Raw genomic sequence first — 16449 nt, forward strand, 5'->3', positions numbered from 1 at the left:
AATAAACAACTCAGCCCTAATTACTTTTTTCCCCATTGGTCCCAACTTGGCTGCATCTGGTCCCAGGTTTGGTACTTTGGACAGCATTATTTAGGCAGTGTCATACTGAAATGATGTTCCATGTTTGCGCTGGTGCTCTTCTCCTTGCGCGACTCCACTTCCCAGCGTGTCTGTAGCGCTCCCCTCCAGTTTCTGTGTGCATTTTGGCCATTTCTCGGGCAACTCCCCTTCACCAATTGTGAAATCCAGCCATTTCTCACAGCGCTCTCTGAAACTTGTACTGGCTTCCTGCACTGCACATGCCGTGTGCAGCAATTTCTGATGTTCAGCAAGGGACCAGTCTGCAACCTAGTTATTTGCCTGCAGCCATAAATCCGTTAACTCAGACCTCATGGTTTGACTTTAAATGAGTGGTTCTATCCTTAACACTCTGGTGAAGGAAAGCCCATTCTACTTCCATGGGTAGCAGAGAAAAGTGAGAGTAAGTAGGCATGAATTTCAGATTCTGAGGGTTCATTTATGAGTGATTTATTATGACAGGGAGAAGGATGTAGGAGCTGCAATGCACGTCTTCACAGGAAGAACACCCCATATCATCCCTGGATGTGTGGCAGTCTCGCAGTTGCTGCATCAAGATGCTGGGACATGGCAGGCTGTGGTTGAGGATTTGTTGCCCCTCGAGCCGTGCACCACCAGAGAGGTGGTGGAGCTGGGGCTGCTGGAGCTGGAGCCAGCCGCAGAGCTGTCGGCATCCCCCAGCACAACACGGGAGCGCAGCAGCCCCTGGGCCTCCTGGCTGCAACAGTCCACAATGATCTTGATGATGCTGTGGACCAGAAGTGCTCCACATTCCCCAAGGCCAGGCTGCAGCACCTGAACCACGGCCTCTGCAACCGGGCCACTGACGCACAGGGTGTGCAAGATGTCAGCTTCTGTATGACGTGCCTGCCACCAGCGGGGCCGACATGTTGCCTGCAGCTCCAGGCGCAGCCAGGGCCGCAAGGGATGGAGGAGATAATCTTCTGTTTGGAAAAGTTCTGCTGCCCAGACCTCAGGCAGGATGCCACTCACTGCCTCTGCCTCTGGCCCTGCAGTGCCCTGCTCATGTGGGGACAGTGTCCCCTGTGAAGAAGGTTCAGGGGATGCCATGGGGTGATGGGGGCTGTTTTTGGCTGGGTGACTGGGAGCTGTGCCTGCCTGGCTGCTGGTGTCTTGCAACTCTCTATATAGTCATTTTCTCCTCGCATGGGAAACTGGACAATCTCTACTGGTCCTCTGCAGACTGGGCACTCTCCCTTCAGATCTAACCCTCGCAGGATGCAGCCCAGGCAGAACTGCTGGCAACATGGCATCACATAAGCGACATCACGTGGGGCATCACGACAGATGGGGCACAAGCCATTGGCTTGAGTGAGGGCTGCTTGCGCTTGTGCCCTGCTGGTGACTTGTTCAAACTCTTCCAGCAGCTGCTGCGACTCCACGTTGACGTTGAGGATGTTCCTGGAAGTGGAAGCCAAAGCAGCTGGGCTGGTGACGCACTCTGCTTCTTGCTGGGCTCTTTTGGCGAAGGCCGGGTGGCTCTCCACTGTGTGGAGAGGCTGGTGGAAAAGCCCATTTTCAGCAAGGATCTCTGGGAAAAAGAAAGCAGAAACATCAACATCAAGCTATCCCGGGCTATACGCCCAGCAGAAACGCCCCTGCCCCGAGTCACTGGCAGAGTTTTCTTGCCTGTCGTCTAATCCAGCCAGAGGTGGCAGGAGCCAAAGGGGTCAAGCTAGGACTTGCCAAGCAAGAGGAAATTCTGGGCAATGGTCCTTGCCTGTAACTTGTGCCCATGGCGCCTTGGATCATGCTGAGCACTGGCAGGACCCAGCCAAACTTGCTCCAGGCATGGAGCTAAGCTGGAGGAGGGCAGGTCCTCCTTCGTGGCTAAGGAAGAAGAGGAGGGTCTTTACACTGCTGTGGCCGTGATCCCATTACAAGTGGCAACACATGGCAGCACCACGGGAGATGGCATCATCAGCAGGAACACAGATAACCCTGCAAACAGTCCAGGCTGTGGTAACCCCCGATTTACAGTTTAACAAAGTTTTACAAGGGCCAGAGACTTGCAAGCTGAATTCTCTGCTCCCCATCTCTCCTCCCCATGCCCAACTTCATCCAGCCTGGGCTGCCCACCATTATGACCCGGTCAGAGAACATATTTAACGTTCCTGCCTGCAAGAATCCTGTGACCCCCCTGCATCTCTGCAGAGAGGGATTGAAAACCTTCTTTCTTTTTTGAATACAGCCCTTTAATTAAACACATGGTGATTCTCCAGCCGAGAGTTAGCAGGAGAAAGTCAACACGCTGGCACACAGCTCCTCCTCCCTCCTCGCTCCCCTAGGTCCCCCCAGCACAGGGGAGGCTGGGGGACCCAGGTGGCCCTGAGAGGAACCGCGGGGTTCCCTTCCCTGTGATGGGATTTTGAGAGCCGCCAGAGACCCACCTGCCTGGGGAGAAGGTGGGCAACGCCTGGGCAGGGCGTTGCAGTGTTTTTGCCCAGCCCTGCCTGGGTGAGCCCCGGCCGCCGGGATCAGTGGCACACTGCAGATTTGGGCTGGGAATAACCTGAGCGGAGGGATGAGCCACCCAGGTCCCTCCTGCCCTGCCACATCCTAGAGAGCATCACGTGACAGAGGTCCCCTTGCATGATGGAGGAGGGCAGAAAGCCAAGGTGGCTGGGAAAAGCCCCCAAAGTGGTGAGCCAGGGGGGTTGTCCCCTACCCCCTGGGGACACACTCGTGCTAGCTGGGGACAGCAGCCCTTCAGGACTTCTCTCGGGCTCCCCTCTGAGGCCTCCCCAGCTCACCACAGTGATGGAGCCTCCTTTGACTATCCAAGGCAACAGACCTGCCCTCTCTCCTTCTTCAAAAGCAGCAGCACTTCTGCTCTGAACCTGCCCAGCGAGGGCTTTGTCCAACAAGCAGCATGTCTCTGGGGACCTTATCCATCCCTCTTCTACACCTGGTCCTCAGCCCCCAGAGATGCTCGACCCGGTGATTTCATGTGTTCTCAGCCCCAAGGGACTCAGGACCCCATGAGACTTCCAGGAAGGTGGAGCTGGGGACAGAGTTGCCTTTGCCCCACAGCCAAGAGGAGCCACAGGGATTAGCAGCCCAGTGGGTACCTCCTGCTCCCAAAATGGCCCTGGGCTCTCCCCCATCATGGCTCCTTCCCTCTGCCACCCTCATGGCCGGGGCATTTCTGCACAGACAAGCTCTTTCCCGTTGCAGCCCTTCCCCACCAGCTGCCAGTGCCACCCTGCTCCTAGTGGGATCCAGTATCCCCACGGGAGCTAGCCTTGCCCACTGGAGGCTGTGGAAAGCCCTCCCCAGCCCTGTGGGGAGAGAGAACAAACAAGAGGTCTCCACATCTCCTACCTGCCAGCTGCGATCAGCATGTCTGAAGTTAGCAGAAGTTGTCAGTAATCCACTCGTCGATGGCAGAGAGGATAATTTGGGGCTTATCGCTGGCTTCCATTGCCATGCATGTGAGGGTGGCATAGGAGTAGGGCGGCTTGACATGTGGGTTGGTCTTGTGGTTGATATCGTCTGCGAGCTGAGGGTGCATGGCCATGGCGTAGTGTGCTGTCCGTGAGGTGGAGGAGGAGATGTGCGGGCTTTCAGGGAATGTGGGCCATGCCCATGCACGCTGGGTCAGCAGCCAAGGACAAGCATGGGGTGGCAAAGCTGGGGATCCTGTGACTGTCAAGAGGACCCAGGCCACTGTGGCAGCAGAAGGACTTGCCCATGCTGGTGTTCTTGATTAAGAAGTCCCGCAGCCATATTCTCACAGTCAGGCTGTCTTCCAGGTCATCCAAGTCCCCCATGCCACCCGCCTGCCTTTTGTTCTTTCCTGCCCACTGGTAGCTCGGCCACCCCTCAGCCATGTCTCAGCAGCTCTTGCGTTCGCAGGATGCACAGGAAGGGGAGGGGGGGGACAGGGCAGATCCTGCAAGAAAAACAGGGAGAGGATGGAGGCTCCCTGAGGTGCAGCTGCTCTCTGGCACCCGGGCAGGGCTGGGCACAGCTGCTTCCGCTGCCACTGGCTCAGTTCCATCCCCAGGTTCCTGTGCTCTGGAGCTGAAACGCCTCCCTTGGGGGTGCTTTAGTGGCCCTGAACCTTGGGGAAATGCCCTCAACCCACCGTGCCCCGGTGTCACCCACACCCCACTTGGCTGGTGTTGCCCAGCAAAGCCTTCAGCCAAAGCAAAACTTAAAAGCAAACAGCAATATCACACCCCACCCCCCCCCGCCCCAACCAGTCCAAATCTAGCCCTGCCACCCCACAAGGGAGGATGTTTCCCCTCCCCACCCCTAGAAGGACAAAATCTCAGCATCTGACACCTTGACCAAGTACCTTCAAGTTCCCCCTCCGCTACCGACTTCCCCCGGTTTCCTGCTCTTTCTGCCCCTCCCTTCACCCGGTCACCCCAAAACAACCCGGCCCAGAGGGGCGCGGGCCCACCCCAAGCACACCCTTGCTCAGAGCGAGCTGGCAGATTCAGACTTCACTTAGTCCCGGGCTGGGGATGTGGCTTCTGGCTTTTCTGCTGGGTTGGAAACCTGAAATCCTGGTTCTCAGGGTGAGGAGAGAGCCCAACCGGGGGTGAGGAGCCGTGCACCAGGTGTGCCTTGGCGGCCTTGGCGGGGGTTCTGCGGCTGGAGTAATGCTGGGCACGACCACCGCGGAGGGGGGGAGTGTGGAACCACCTGCCCAGCTCCCACCAAACGGACTTTTTCCCTTCAAATTAAAGCTCAGGACAGCGGCAGCTTTGTCCCCAGTGTCACCCCCCAACCCCCCACAAACTCCTGTGCCCTCAATAAGGGAGATCCCAGAAATGCTCGTGGAAGTGGGCAGGGGAGGGGGGAGCAATTCAAAGAGTTAAAAGAGTTAAGAGTTAAGAGAACAGTAAATGCTCCCCCTGCCCCCCTCACAGACCTACAGCCCCTGACAGCTGGCATCGTCTGAGCTGCCTGGCTGAGCCTCCAGAAGAGCTGTCCCGCTGTCCCACTGCCCTCCCCAGCCAGCCCACCGCTCCCCGCTGCTTTCGGCCACTGCTGTCAGCCCTTACTCCATCCCAGCGACAGCCTCCAACTTCCAAAGTTCACGAGAGAGCAGGAAGCTGCTTGAAAAAAACACGTGGGGAAACAAAAAAAAGCCCCCCTCCCCGCCCCCCCCCCCGCCCCCCAAAAGCCGCAAATCCCACGTGGAGGGGCTGGCAGGAGGTGGGGGGTGCTGTCCCCACTCTGGTCAGGATGCCGGGCCCTGCCGCCAAGACGCTGTGATTTCCTGGCCACTCAGCAGCTGCCGTTAAGTAGTGACTCCAAAAGGCTTCCTGCGTTGCCACGGCGATGCTCCTTCCTGTAACCAGCTTCCGGCCCTGCCATTGGTCCTGGCGTTGCCATGGGGAGCTGGAGGGCGCCTGCCAATCTGGCTGAGACTTGGCCATCTGGGGACCGGTCCCTGGGGTGGGGGAGCCCCTGAAGGAGTTGGATGGGCAGGGCTGTGGGACCCAGTGGTGCTGCAGGGACCCCATAGCCGGGGCCCAAATCCGGCCCCGGTAAACCCAAAACCTGGGTCCAGCCCCCCGACCCTGGGGTTGGCACAGGCACAACCCCAGTCCTTTCCTCCTACCTGTGCCCCCACACCCCACTGCTGACCCTGAGCAGCCCACAACAATTAGGACAAAGCTGAGGGGGGAAGGGGACCTGGTAGACCCCCAAATTAAAAAGTGCAGTGTGCCTTTAGCTACTTCAAAAGATTACAGCCCCATGCCCCTCTAAGAAATCCCTGACCCCACCACTGCCAGCACAAGGGCTTGAACAGAGACCAGTGCGGGATCCCCCCTCCCCAACCAAGGGGGCTGAGAGCAGCCATGAAACCCAGGGAAACCTGTTTGCTTTCACCCCACAGCACAAGACTGTCCTTTGGGGCACCACGGGGCTTCGGGGTGTCTCGAGGAGGTTTAAACTCCTTCTCCAGTGGGCACTTCTCCTGCCCACTGCCCCAGCGGGGAAGGATATTGCAGAGCAAGGGGCAGGGGAGCAGCCAGACCCACTCTCAAGGGTGGCTACTGCCTGAAGTGGTGTGGACAAGGAAGGATTTTCCTGCCAGGATCCCTGAGGATTTGGGCAAGACAGGCTGTGGGGGTCAAACCCTCTCCCCAGCACACAAGCAGGTGCCCCTCTGCTTGGGCCTGTCCCCAGTGGCCACAGGCCGGGAGGTGATGGGTGCTGGCACCGGCTGTGGAGGAGGGAGGAGGCAACTCCCAGGGGAGCAGAAATTTTTATTTCACTTTTCAGCAGACCGATACCCAGAAAACAACCCCAAACCTCAGTTTTCTGCCCTTCTAACAAGTCAGCTTCCTCAGGAGCAGGACCTGGCCCTGCAAAAACACGCTCGAAGGCAGTGAGAGCTCGAAGGCTTTCCTACAGCAGCCTGGGGCAAAGCACTTCCTCAGAGAGGAAGCAACAAAAACCCGCTGCCTGCTGATTTATGGGAGGTGACAGCTGCCATTTGGACTGGCTTTTCATGGCAAGCTCAGGCTGGAGAGCAAGGCCTCAGTTTGTGCCTCAGTTTCCCTGCGGAACATTGCTGTGCCACCGTGCAGGGGGGTGATAGCACCCATGTACACAAGGGCTGGGTGTACAACCTGGGCTGGGCTGGGGAGATGTCCCCTACTTCCAGGGAAGAGGGTCAGACAGAGCCAGGCAGTGCTGGAGGGAAACAAGGAGGCAAAAGGGGGTTTTCTTCTTCATTGTTTTTTCTTTCTTTTTTTTTTTTTTTAAATTGGTAAATAACTTCCCATGAGAAAGGTTAAATTGCACACGTATCTCTGCAGTTCTTCAGCATCAGTATAGAGGCCCCAAAACAGAAAAATATAACAAGAACAAATAAAAAGCAGCACTGCCAGTACAGATACAAACATCTACACTGACCCCCAAAGCCCCCCAGAGACACGGCCCTTGATCCCCAGCCAGGGACACCGTCCCCAGCCGTGCATGGGAGTTCAGATGATGGCACCTGGGAAAAGCAGCAGCCCCAGCCCCAGCTCTGCTGCTTGCATGAGTTGAAGGTGTTGGTCCTCAACCTGCCCCATGCTTTATGCTTTACCAGGGGCCTATGGGAGTTGCACTCCCACCTCCACAGCTCCAACCCCCTCCCCAAATTTGGGTGCAAATTACTCCAAGGGTAATTTTTTTTTTTTTTAAGGCTTGTTTATCGATTCTTCTACTGCAACTATACTCTTGCTAAATTATAGGACCTCACATTAAAGGTCCCAAGTGCTTTCACCTCCCCAAAAGAAACTTTACAATCTTCCATTTTTTGGCAAGTCTACGACACGCCACGAAAACTACAGCTTCTACTTACTCCATTAGGTATTACTGCTCTACCTCTAATAACCTACAGCAAAGGAGAGGCAAAGAGTCCTGTTCTTGAGGGCTTCAAGTCAAGTTTCAGCAGAGTTTGGCTCCACTGCCAAAATGTTTCTGAGCTACTTTGCAGAGACCCTGCCACGCTCTCGCTGCACACCGAGCCAAAGGGCAAAGCTTCAGTTAGCGTCAATCCCAGCAGCTCTCCTGGCTGATGAGCTGCTCCTAGCTAGATGGGACTCATCTCCACTGCCATCCCCAGGCCTGTCTGTGGTCTGAGCTCCTGGATGGAGCCTGAATGTGGATTTCTTTCCTCCTCAGTCCCACCTGGGAGCATTCATTGTGGAGTGACCCCATTGCCACCAGCTGATGGTCATGCCACAGTGTTTTCCTTATGGCTCTCCCAAAAGCGCATCTTTAATCGGGGTCCTGTGTTGCCCTGGATGAGCAAAAGAAGTGGAAAACGACAGTCTCAGACCAAAAAAGGGAGAGGGGCTATGTCAGCTGGTGAAAGACAGAGAGGGTTGATGGGTTGTCTAGACCCTTTAGCAACTGCAGTGATGATTTTGGGGACAAAAAGTATGAAAGCTGGTTGTGAGAGTGACCAGGTCCTGGATCCTTAATGAAACCTGTTGATGCTGCTGCAGGAATCCTCCCTGGTGTGCTCTTGGTTTACAGAACAATGAACACAAGCCTTTAAACAGTGAAAATAGAAACCAACTCTGTTGTGGTTTGGGCCCAGCTGACAAGTAAACACCACACAGCCACTTGTGAGTCTAGACCAGGACAGAGAGGGCTCACTCACCAGTTCTAGTCATAGTGAAAACAGACTTGACTTGGGGAAAAAACATCAATTTAATTTGTTACTGATCAAATCAGAGTAGGGAGATGAGAAAGAAAACTGGATCTTAAAAACACCTTCCCTCCACTCCTCCCTTCTTCCCGGGCTTAACTTTACTCCCGATTTTCTGTCCCTCCTCCCCACCAGTGGCACAGAGGGGCAGGGGATGGGGGTTGTGGTCAGTTCATCGTCCGTTGTCTCTACTGCTCCTTCCTCCTCATGGGGAGGACTCCTCACACTCTCCACCTGTTCCAGCCGTGGGTCCCCCATGGGGTCACAGCCTCCTTTGGACATCCCCCTGCTCCAGCGTGGGGTCCCCCCCAGGCTGCAGGTGGGCATCTGCTCCACTGGTAACCTCCCTGGGTGCAGGGGCACAGCCTGCCTCACTGTGGGCTGCCCCACAGGCTGCAGGTGAATCTCTGCTCCAGCGTCTGGAGCATCTCCTCATTCTCCTTCTTCCCAGTCCTTGGTGGCTGCATAGGTATTTCTCTCACATCCCACTCCACTCCCTGCTGCAGGTTTTCCAGCAGTTTCTTGGGGGTTTTTCCACCCCCTTCTTAAATATGTTCTCTCAGAGGCACTACCATCAGCGCTGATGGGCTCAGCCTTGGCCAGCAGTGGTTCCAACTTGGAGCTGGGGAAGCTTCTAGCAGCTTCTCACAGGAACCACCCCTGTAGCCCCTCCCCTGCTACCAAAACACTGCCACACCAACCCAACCCAACACCCAAACTGCATTTCCCCTATCCCCCCACTACTAAGAAATGCTAGTGCTAAAAATAGAGGTTTCTTTGACTATAGAATATTGAATAGATTATAGAAAAGCACCTAAAGAAGCAAACGTGATGAATTCATAAACCTTTTCCTCTTCTCTAAGCATAAGTCGGGAGAGAGGTTGAACTTCAAGAATCCAGAAGGGACTTCTATTTACTTGCTAGCTAATTATCACACTATACCTACCAACTACTCTAAACAGAAGAGAAACAGACAAACAGTGAGGGAATTGCACTTGGTCTATCGAGTCCCAAACCACCAGGAATCTCATGTCTTGCATGGGATATAACAGGTGCTCTCCTTTAGCCCTGAAGGAACATATGTCCTGTCCATGGAAAAATAAATAAATAAATAACCAAATAAATAAATAAACAAACACATACAATATATATTTCCCATTTCTTCCTTTAAAAGTAAAAAAATAAGTAGTGTTATATTTCTGCTCTGGAGGAAAGTCATGTACTAGAGACTTGTGGTGTGTTCTTTAAAGATATAGCAAACAGTTCTTGTGGTGGTATTTTTTTCTCCCCTCGATGTTTCTGTAAATAATCCTACAATGAAGCTGGTAAAAGTCAATGTCTCTGTCTCTAGAAAATCTTGCCCCCTAGGAGTCCCACTAGCATGGGGGGAGCATCCTACTAAAGTCTGTGTGGGCTTTGAAGGGTGTCTGGCCTCTTCTACGAGAGATGCCAGACTGCTCCAGTCACTTCCATCTGCTGACAAAGAGGCATCACTGGGGTCAAACAACTGCTCGATGTTGACAGAGTTGGAGAGGTCATCTTCAGTCTCTTCATCCCAGGGATGGTGCAGGAGGGAAGTGGCCATCAAGGTTTCAAAGTCCAGGTTGTTCTGGTTGGATTCGGCGAGGACCTGTTCCTGCCCCTGGGGACAGTCCATGTGCTGCCTGTCTCCTGTCGAGTCCAGGTTGCCTGTTGTGGGTTGTTTGGAGGCGTGAGCTCCAGATCCTCAAAAAAGGAGACTTCTTCCTTCAGGCTGATGTCTTCCCAGTCCAAGTCCCCTTTCAGTGATCACAGCTCATCCTGGCTCAGCAGGGCAGAGTTGGAAAACCGAGGCGCCTTAGCCCCATCGGGGCTGGAGGATTGGAAGGTGCTGATGGAAGAGCTCCAACATGGCTCTCACACCCCCAGGCTCCTCTCCACCAATGTGTGGAGCAGGTGGGACAGGGCCATCCCACAAAGGGGGTCCTGGGATGTGGCTGAGGAGGACAATGGGAGGAGGGCGCCCAGGGGTGCAGGTTAAGGAGGAGCATCGGCATTGACATTGCTGAGGAGAGGGGCTCCAAAGTGGAGGACAGTGGCGGGGAAGCCTTCCAAAAGCGTCAAAAAACCCATGGCAAAACCGCAAGCCGAGAAGGCAGAAGCCCAGGGAAGAGGGAGTGCCTCAAGCCGCCTCCCCCCTGAGCGGGAAGAGAGAGCTGCTAACGAGGGCAGCAGGGACTCAGCATGGGCACAGACTGGAGTGATGATGCCCACAGCCGCTCACGGATAAGTGCAGCCCCCAGGGAGCGCGAGTGACCAGGAGCACAGCGCAGCAGTTTGCACAGCAGTTTGTGCAGGCAATTCATGCGGGTAAGTCGTGTGGACAGGGCATAGTCCCTCTCCTGGCTCTAGAGCTTATCTTAGCTAGTTGTCATCTCATTGTCCTCCACAAGGAGACCGAGCTATGGTCTCCATTTGGGTCAAAACCACCACCAGAAAGAACGTGGTGACCTAGACGGAGCTGCCACACAAACATGCAGCGGTCCAGGTCCCAGGCTGCAGTAAGTGCCTGAGCCTGTCACTCGTGTCAGAGGGCAGCAGTGACAACACATGTGTGTGCTGTGATCAGCTGGATGACCTGCTCAGCCTGGTGGCTGAGCTCAAAGAAGAGGTTGAAAGATTAAAAAGTATTAGGGAGTGTGAAAGGGAAATCGATTGATGGAGTAGTACCTTAGCACCCTTGAAGCAACAGGAGCAAATGCAGGCTCCAAAAGAGGCAGGCGATCCCTCACCCTCTTGCTACCAGGCAGAAGGAGGGGACCTAAGAGATGGGGGAGACTGAAAATAGGTCCTTGCTCAGGGAGGCAGGAAAATCCCCTCATACCTCCTTCACCTTCCATGGTGCTCCTTCACAACAGATACGGGGCCCTGGAACTTATGAATGAAGCAGAGAAGAATGACAAAAATGAGCCAAATAAGGAGGAAGATGAAGGTCCACCAAGGCTGGGTAACCCTAGACCACGTATTAAAACCAATTCTAAAAAGAACCCCAGAAGGGTCATTGTAGTGGGTGACTCCATTCTGAGCAGTGTCAAAGGCCCAATATGCAGACCGGGCCTGCTTCAAAGGGAAGTCTACTGCCTCCCTGGGGCCCGGCAAAACTCCCCACTCTAGTGAGACCTAAGGACTACTAACCTCTCTTGGTTTTTCAGGTGAGTAGCAATATTACCAGGAGAAGTCCAAAATCAATGAAGAGAGATTACAGGGCCTTGGGGAAACTGGTTAAGGGCTCGAGGACACAAATAGAGTTATCCTCCATCCCTTCAGTTGCAGAGATGGATGAGGAAGATTACAGGAGAAGTCAACAGATGAACTTGTGGCTCCGAGACTGGTGTTACCGTCAGGGCTTTGGATTTTTCAGTCATGGGTTGGTATACAGAATGCCAGAGCTTTTGTCAACAGATGGGATGCACCTGTCCCAGAGGGGGAAGAGGATCTTGGGGGAGGAGTTAGCTGGGCTCATTGAGAGAGCTTTAAACTAGATTTGAAGGGGGGAGGGGACAAAACTGGAACTCCCAGACATAAGCCCCAGGGTAGATTACCAGAGTTTGTGGGCTGGTGTGCAGCAATGACCCTCACTCTGCCATCTCAGTGGAGGCAAGGGATGGAGACATGCAGCACAATAAAGATACAAGGGATATTGATGTATCAGAAACTGTGGTAACACCTGTGAAAGGTCAGGCCGGACTTAGGACCTCTAAATGCAAAAAGGTGCTGGGGACATCAGCCCATCTGAAGTGCACGTATACCAATGCACACAGCATGGGTAACAAACAGAAGGAGCTTGAAGCCATGATGAAACAGGAAAATTACGATGTAGTGTCGGGGGAGGCAGCGGGTCTGCCTCTAGTCTAACTGAAGAAGAATTTAACCTTGAAGACATTCCAGTGTATCCATGAGAGGCCAGAAAGTCCCGAGAAGTGCCATGGAAACAAGATTAGAGAACTAAGATAAGAAGAACTGTCCTGACGATTCAGGCGAAAAACTATCACCCAATCGTGAACTGTTAGTTACTAAAGTAAACCAATCCTGTATGAACACCTACTTTGAAGAAGGTTATAAAAAAGCTTGTTAAAACAATAAAGGGGCTTTTGCAACCATTTTGGTCGCTTTCACACAATCTGATGTTTGTCGTGTCCGTCTCAACTGCGACAAATGGTGACCCCGACGTGATAAGAGCGACGTGATAAATTAGAGCGACGTGATTGATTAGAGCAACGTGATTAGAGCGAAGTGGTCATTTAAAGGAGAAGTATAACGGCGGCGGGAAGAGCCGCGGAGACGGAGCCCGGTGTAGCTGAGAGCAGAGGGAATCTACCTGGTCCGGACCTGAATTTCGACACCTAAAAAGGTGAGCCACCGGGAACGGGACTGTAATTATGGGGCAGTCATTAACAAAGGAAGAGGAGACAATTTTGTCTACCTGGAAAGCCCTATTAAAAAGAAAGGGGGTTAAAACCTCAGAACAAAGCCTGAAAAAGATTTTGCTATGGAGTAAGATGCAAGACTTTGAAGCCACAACAGTTACTGCATTCAGTGTGAGTGCATGGCAAGCAGTAGGATTGAAAATATTGGATGAGGTCTCTAAAGGACAAAAAGAGGCATGTGAGTTGGCAACCACATGGCGCTTATTGAGTGAAACCTTAAAGGAATGGAAGATAGAGCGTGAGGCCTCTGATGGGAAACTAACAGACATTCGACCTGAAGACAATGACGGGGAGGACTGTGGCAAAGGGACAAAGGCAGTGGATACCTCAGCCTCAGGAATAGCAGGCAGGAAACCCCTCACGGGCAAAAGCAGATCGCGCCCTCGCCCACCTCCTCCTCCTCCACCATTAAATATTTTGCGGGGCGATGAGGAGCCCCCCCCACCTAGTGGTGCAGCGGCGGCCCCTAGCGGCGCAGCAGCAGAAGGGGTGATTCCATCAGCCCCCCCCGAGGAGGAAAATAGGGCGGGTAACACAGAGCCAGAGAGCGAGAGCGAAAATGAAAGTGAGGGAGAAGAAGCTTTAACCACGGCTTTACAAACTCTACATATCACAGATAAACCCATGGTGAAGAAAGCCCAGCCATGGACTCTCCCTCCATCCACAGTAACTGTAATTCCAAGGTCCCCTGATCGATTTTGGGAGGGAGTTAGAAAGTATGCTGCTGAGGCTGGCAACTGGGATCTGGTTGAACGCCTCAGCCCATACTCTCCAACCCCGGCATGTCCAAAGCCTGTAGATATAGCAGCAGAGGCTTATGGTGCATTCCCTGTTTATAAAGCTGTTGCAGGCACAAATGAGCATGATGAGCACAATCCGATCAGTTGGAAGGTGGTGCAGGATTTGCAGAATAAAGCACAGAAATTTGGAATCAATTCTCCTGAGGTGATGCAACTTATTCGAATAATCAGCACAGATTTGTTGTGTCCATATGATGTTACACATCTCGCACAAGTGCTGTTTCAACCAGTACAATTACAAGTGTTTCAATCTACTTGGAGGCAGATGGCACGAGCAGCTGCACAAAATAATACTCGACTGCCACAAGACGATCCGAGGTTAGGACTCGGAGAAGACGCCTTGCTTGGCGAGGGACCATTTAGTAACCCTCAGCTGCAAGCTACGTGGCCTCCGATTGTCCTTGAACAGGCACAACACATAGGGATTACAGCATTAAAGCGAACCATGGAAATAGCAGCTCCAAAACAGAAGTATATTGCTATCCGGCAAGGTCCTAAAGAACCCTTTTTGCAATTTGTAGAAAAAATATCTGCTGCATTGGAGAAACAGGTAGAAGATGAAACGTTAAGACAAATGTTGTGCAAACAGCTAGCAAAGGATAATGCTAATGAGGACTGCCAAAAGATAATACAGTCTTTACCAGGAGATCCTTCTATTCCTGACATGGTGGCCGCATGTTCAAAGGTTGGTACAGTGGAACATAAAATGGCGGCTTTAGCTACTGCCATGAACATGCGAAATACAGGAAAATGCTTTGGATGTGGTAAAGACGGTCATATGAAAGTAAATTGCCCGAACAGAAGGTCGGCAGACAAGCAGCCCATGACTGTCCCACCAGGAACTAATTGCAATAAATGTGGGAAATCGGGACATTTCGCGAAACAATGTCGTTCCAAGTTTCATGCTAACGGGCAACCGATACAGGGAAACCACAAGAAGAGCGCGAGAGGGCGCGCGAGGACATCAAATCCCCTCCAGACAACAGGTCAAATCCCCTCTGTGAGCAGCTATCAGCCGCAACTACTGGCTCAGCAGGGTTGGATGTATCCACCGCCGACACAATAACTATAGTTACAAAAGACATTGTTAAAGTCCCTCTTGAGGCAAGGGGTCCCATAGGACGAGGACTGAGTGCGTTACTTATAGGAAGATCAAGTAGCACCTTAAACGGATTAATCGTGCATGTGGGAGTCATTGATGCTGACTTTACGGGTCAAATTTGTGCATTAGTTTCGACCCTTTATCCACCTGTTACGATTCCAAAAGGTACTCGTCTTACTCAACTTGTTCCTTTTTTGAGTTGTGTCCCAAAAGCAGAACAGCGACTGCGAGGTGATGGAGGCTTCGGTTCTACAGGACCCCCTCAAGTGTGCTGGTCTCAGACTGTCTCATCATCTCGACCACATATGACGTGCACGCTGTCAAATCATGGACATTCACCGACTACAGTAAGGCTTGCGGGGCTCCTAGATACGGGCGCCGATGTGACTATTATTTCTAACTATCTGTGGCCATCCACCTGGCCAACAGAGGATGTGGACACAGGGGTAGTGGGGCTGGGAGGCTCCGCACGAGCAAGAACAGCAGCTACGGCAATTCTGATCACCAATCCTGAGGGCCAACAAGCAGTCGTTAAACCATATGTGACAGCAGCTCCCCTCAATCTATGGGGAAGAGATTGCTTGTCACAGTGGGGGGTGAAGATTACTACGGATTTTTAACGGGGGCCACTGTGCTGCAGGGTGTTAGGCAACCCACGCTTGTTTTAACTTGGTTAACGAATAACCCTGTGTGGGTGGATCAGTGGCCCCTACCAATGGAGAAATTAAAGGCCCTGCAAGAATTGGTGGCAGAACAGCTAGCTGCTGGACACATTGAACCCTCTCAGAGCCCCTGGAATACTCCAGTGTTTGTGATAAAAAAGAAATCAGGAAAATGGCGATTTTTGCATGACCTGCGGCAGATCAATGCTGTCATGACCACGATGGGGACTCTACAACCAGGCATGCCTTCACCGGCCATGATCCCTCAAGATTGGGAAATCATTGTCATGGATCTCAAGGATTGTTTTTTTACAATACCATTAGCCTTTCAAGACAGAGAAAAATTTGCATTCTCTGTGCCTTCTGTCAATCATGCAGAACCTGCAAAAAGATATCAATGGAAAGTTCTGCCGCAGGGCATGAAAAATTCACCAACAATTTGTCAATGGTTTGTGGCACAAGCTTTGTCACCTGTAAGGGAAAGATTCCCTACCAGTTATTGTTACCATTACATGGATGACATCCTGTTAGCATCAAACAACAAGGAGCAGTTGAATGACATGGAGAATGTGACTAGAAATTCATTACAACACTATGGATTAGTTATCGCCCCTGAAAAGGTGCAGAAAGTAGAACCCTGGAAGTATTTAGGACTAACAGTCACAGGTAGGCAGGTAATGCCTCAACCTGTGAAACTTAACCTTGAAGTTAAAACCCTTAATGATGTACAGAAGTTAATGGGATCTCTGAATTGGATTAGACCCTATCTCGGACTGACCAATTCACAACTGCAACCTTTATTGGAATTATTAAAAAATTCCAATGATCCAACAGAACCCAGAATATTAACTGAGGAAGCATTAAAGGTAATTCACATGGTGGAACGATCTATACACGAGAAATTTGTTTCTCGAATAGATCTGTCTCAATTGGTGCAACTCTTTGTACTAATTGACAAAACTGTACCATTTGGTGCTTTGGTGCAGTGGAATTCTGAGTGGGATGACCCACTGCACATTCTAGAATGGATGTTTCTGTCATTCCGACCACAAAAAACTGCTCCTGGACTGTTTGAGCTTATTGCTGATGTAATCATAAAAACCAGAAAACGATGTACAGAACTAACAGGGCGTGACCCAGCTAAGAT

Source organism: Strix uralensis, chromosome Z, assembly GCF_047716275.1.
Source record: "Strix uralensis isolate ZFMK-TIS-50842 chromosome Z, bStrUra1, whole genome shotgun sequence".
NCBI lineage: Eukaryota > Metazoa > Chordata > Aves > Strigiformes > Strigidae > Strix > Strix uralensis.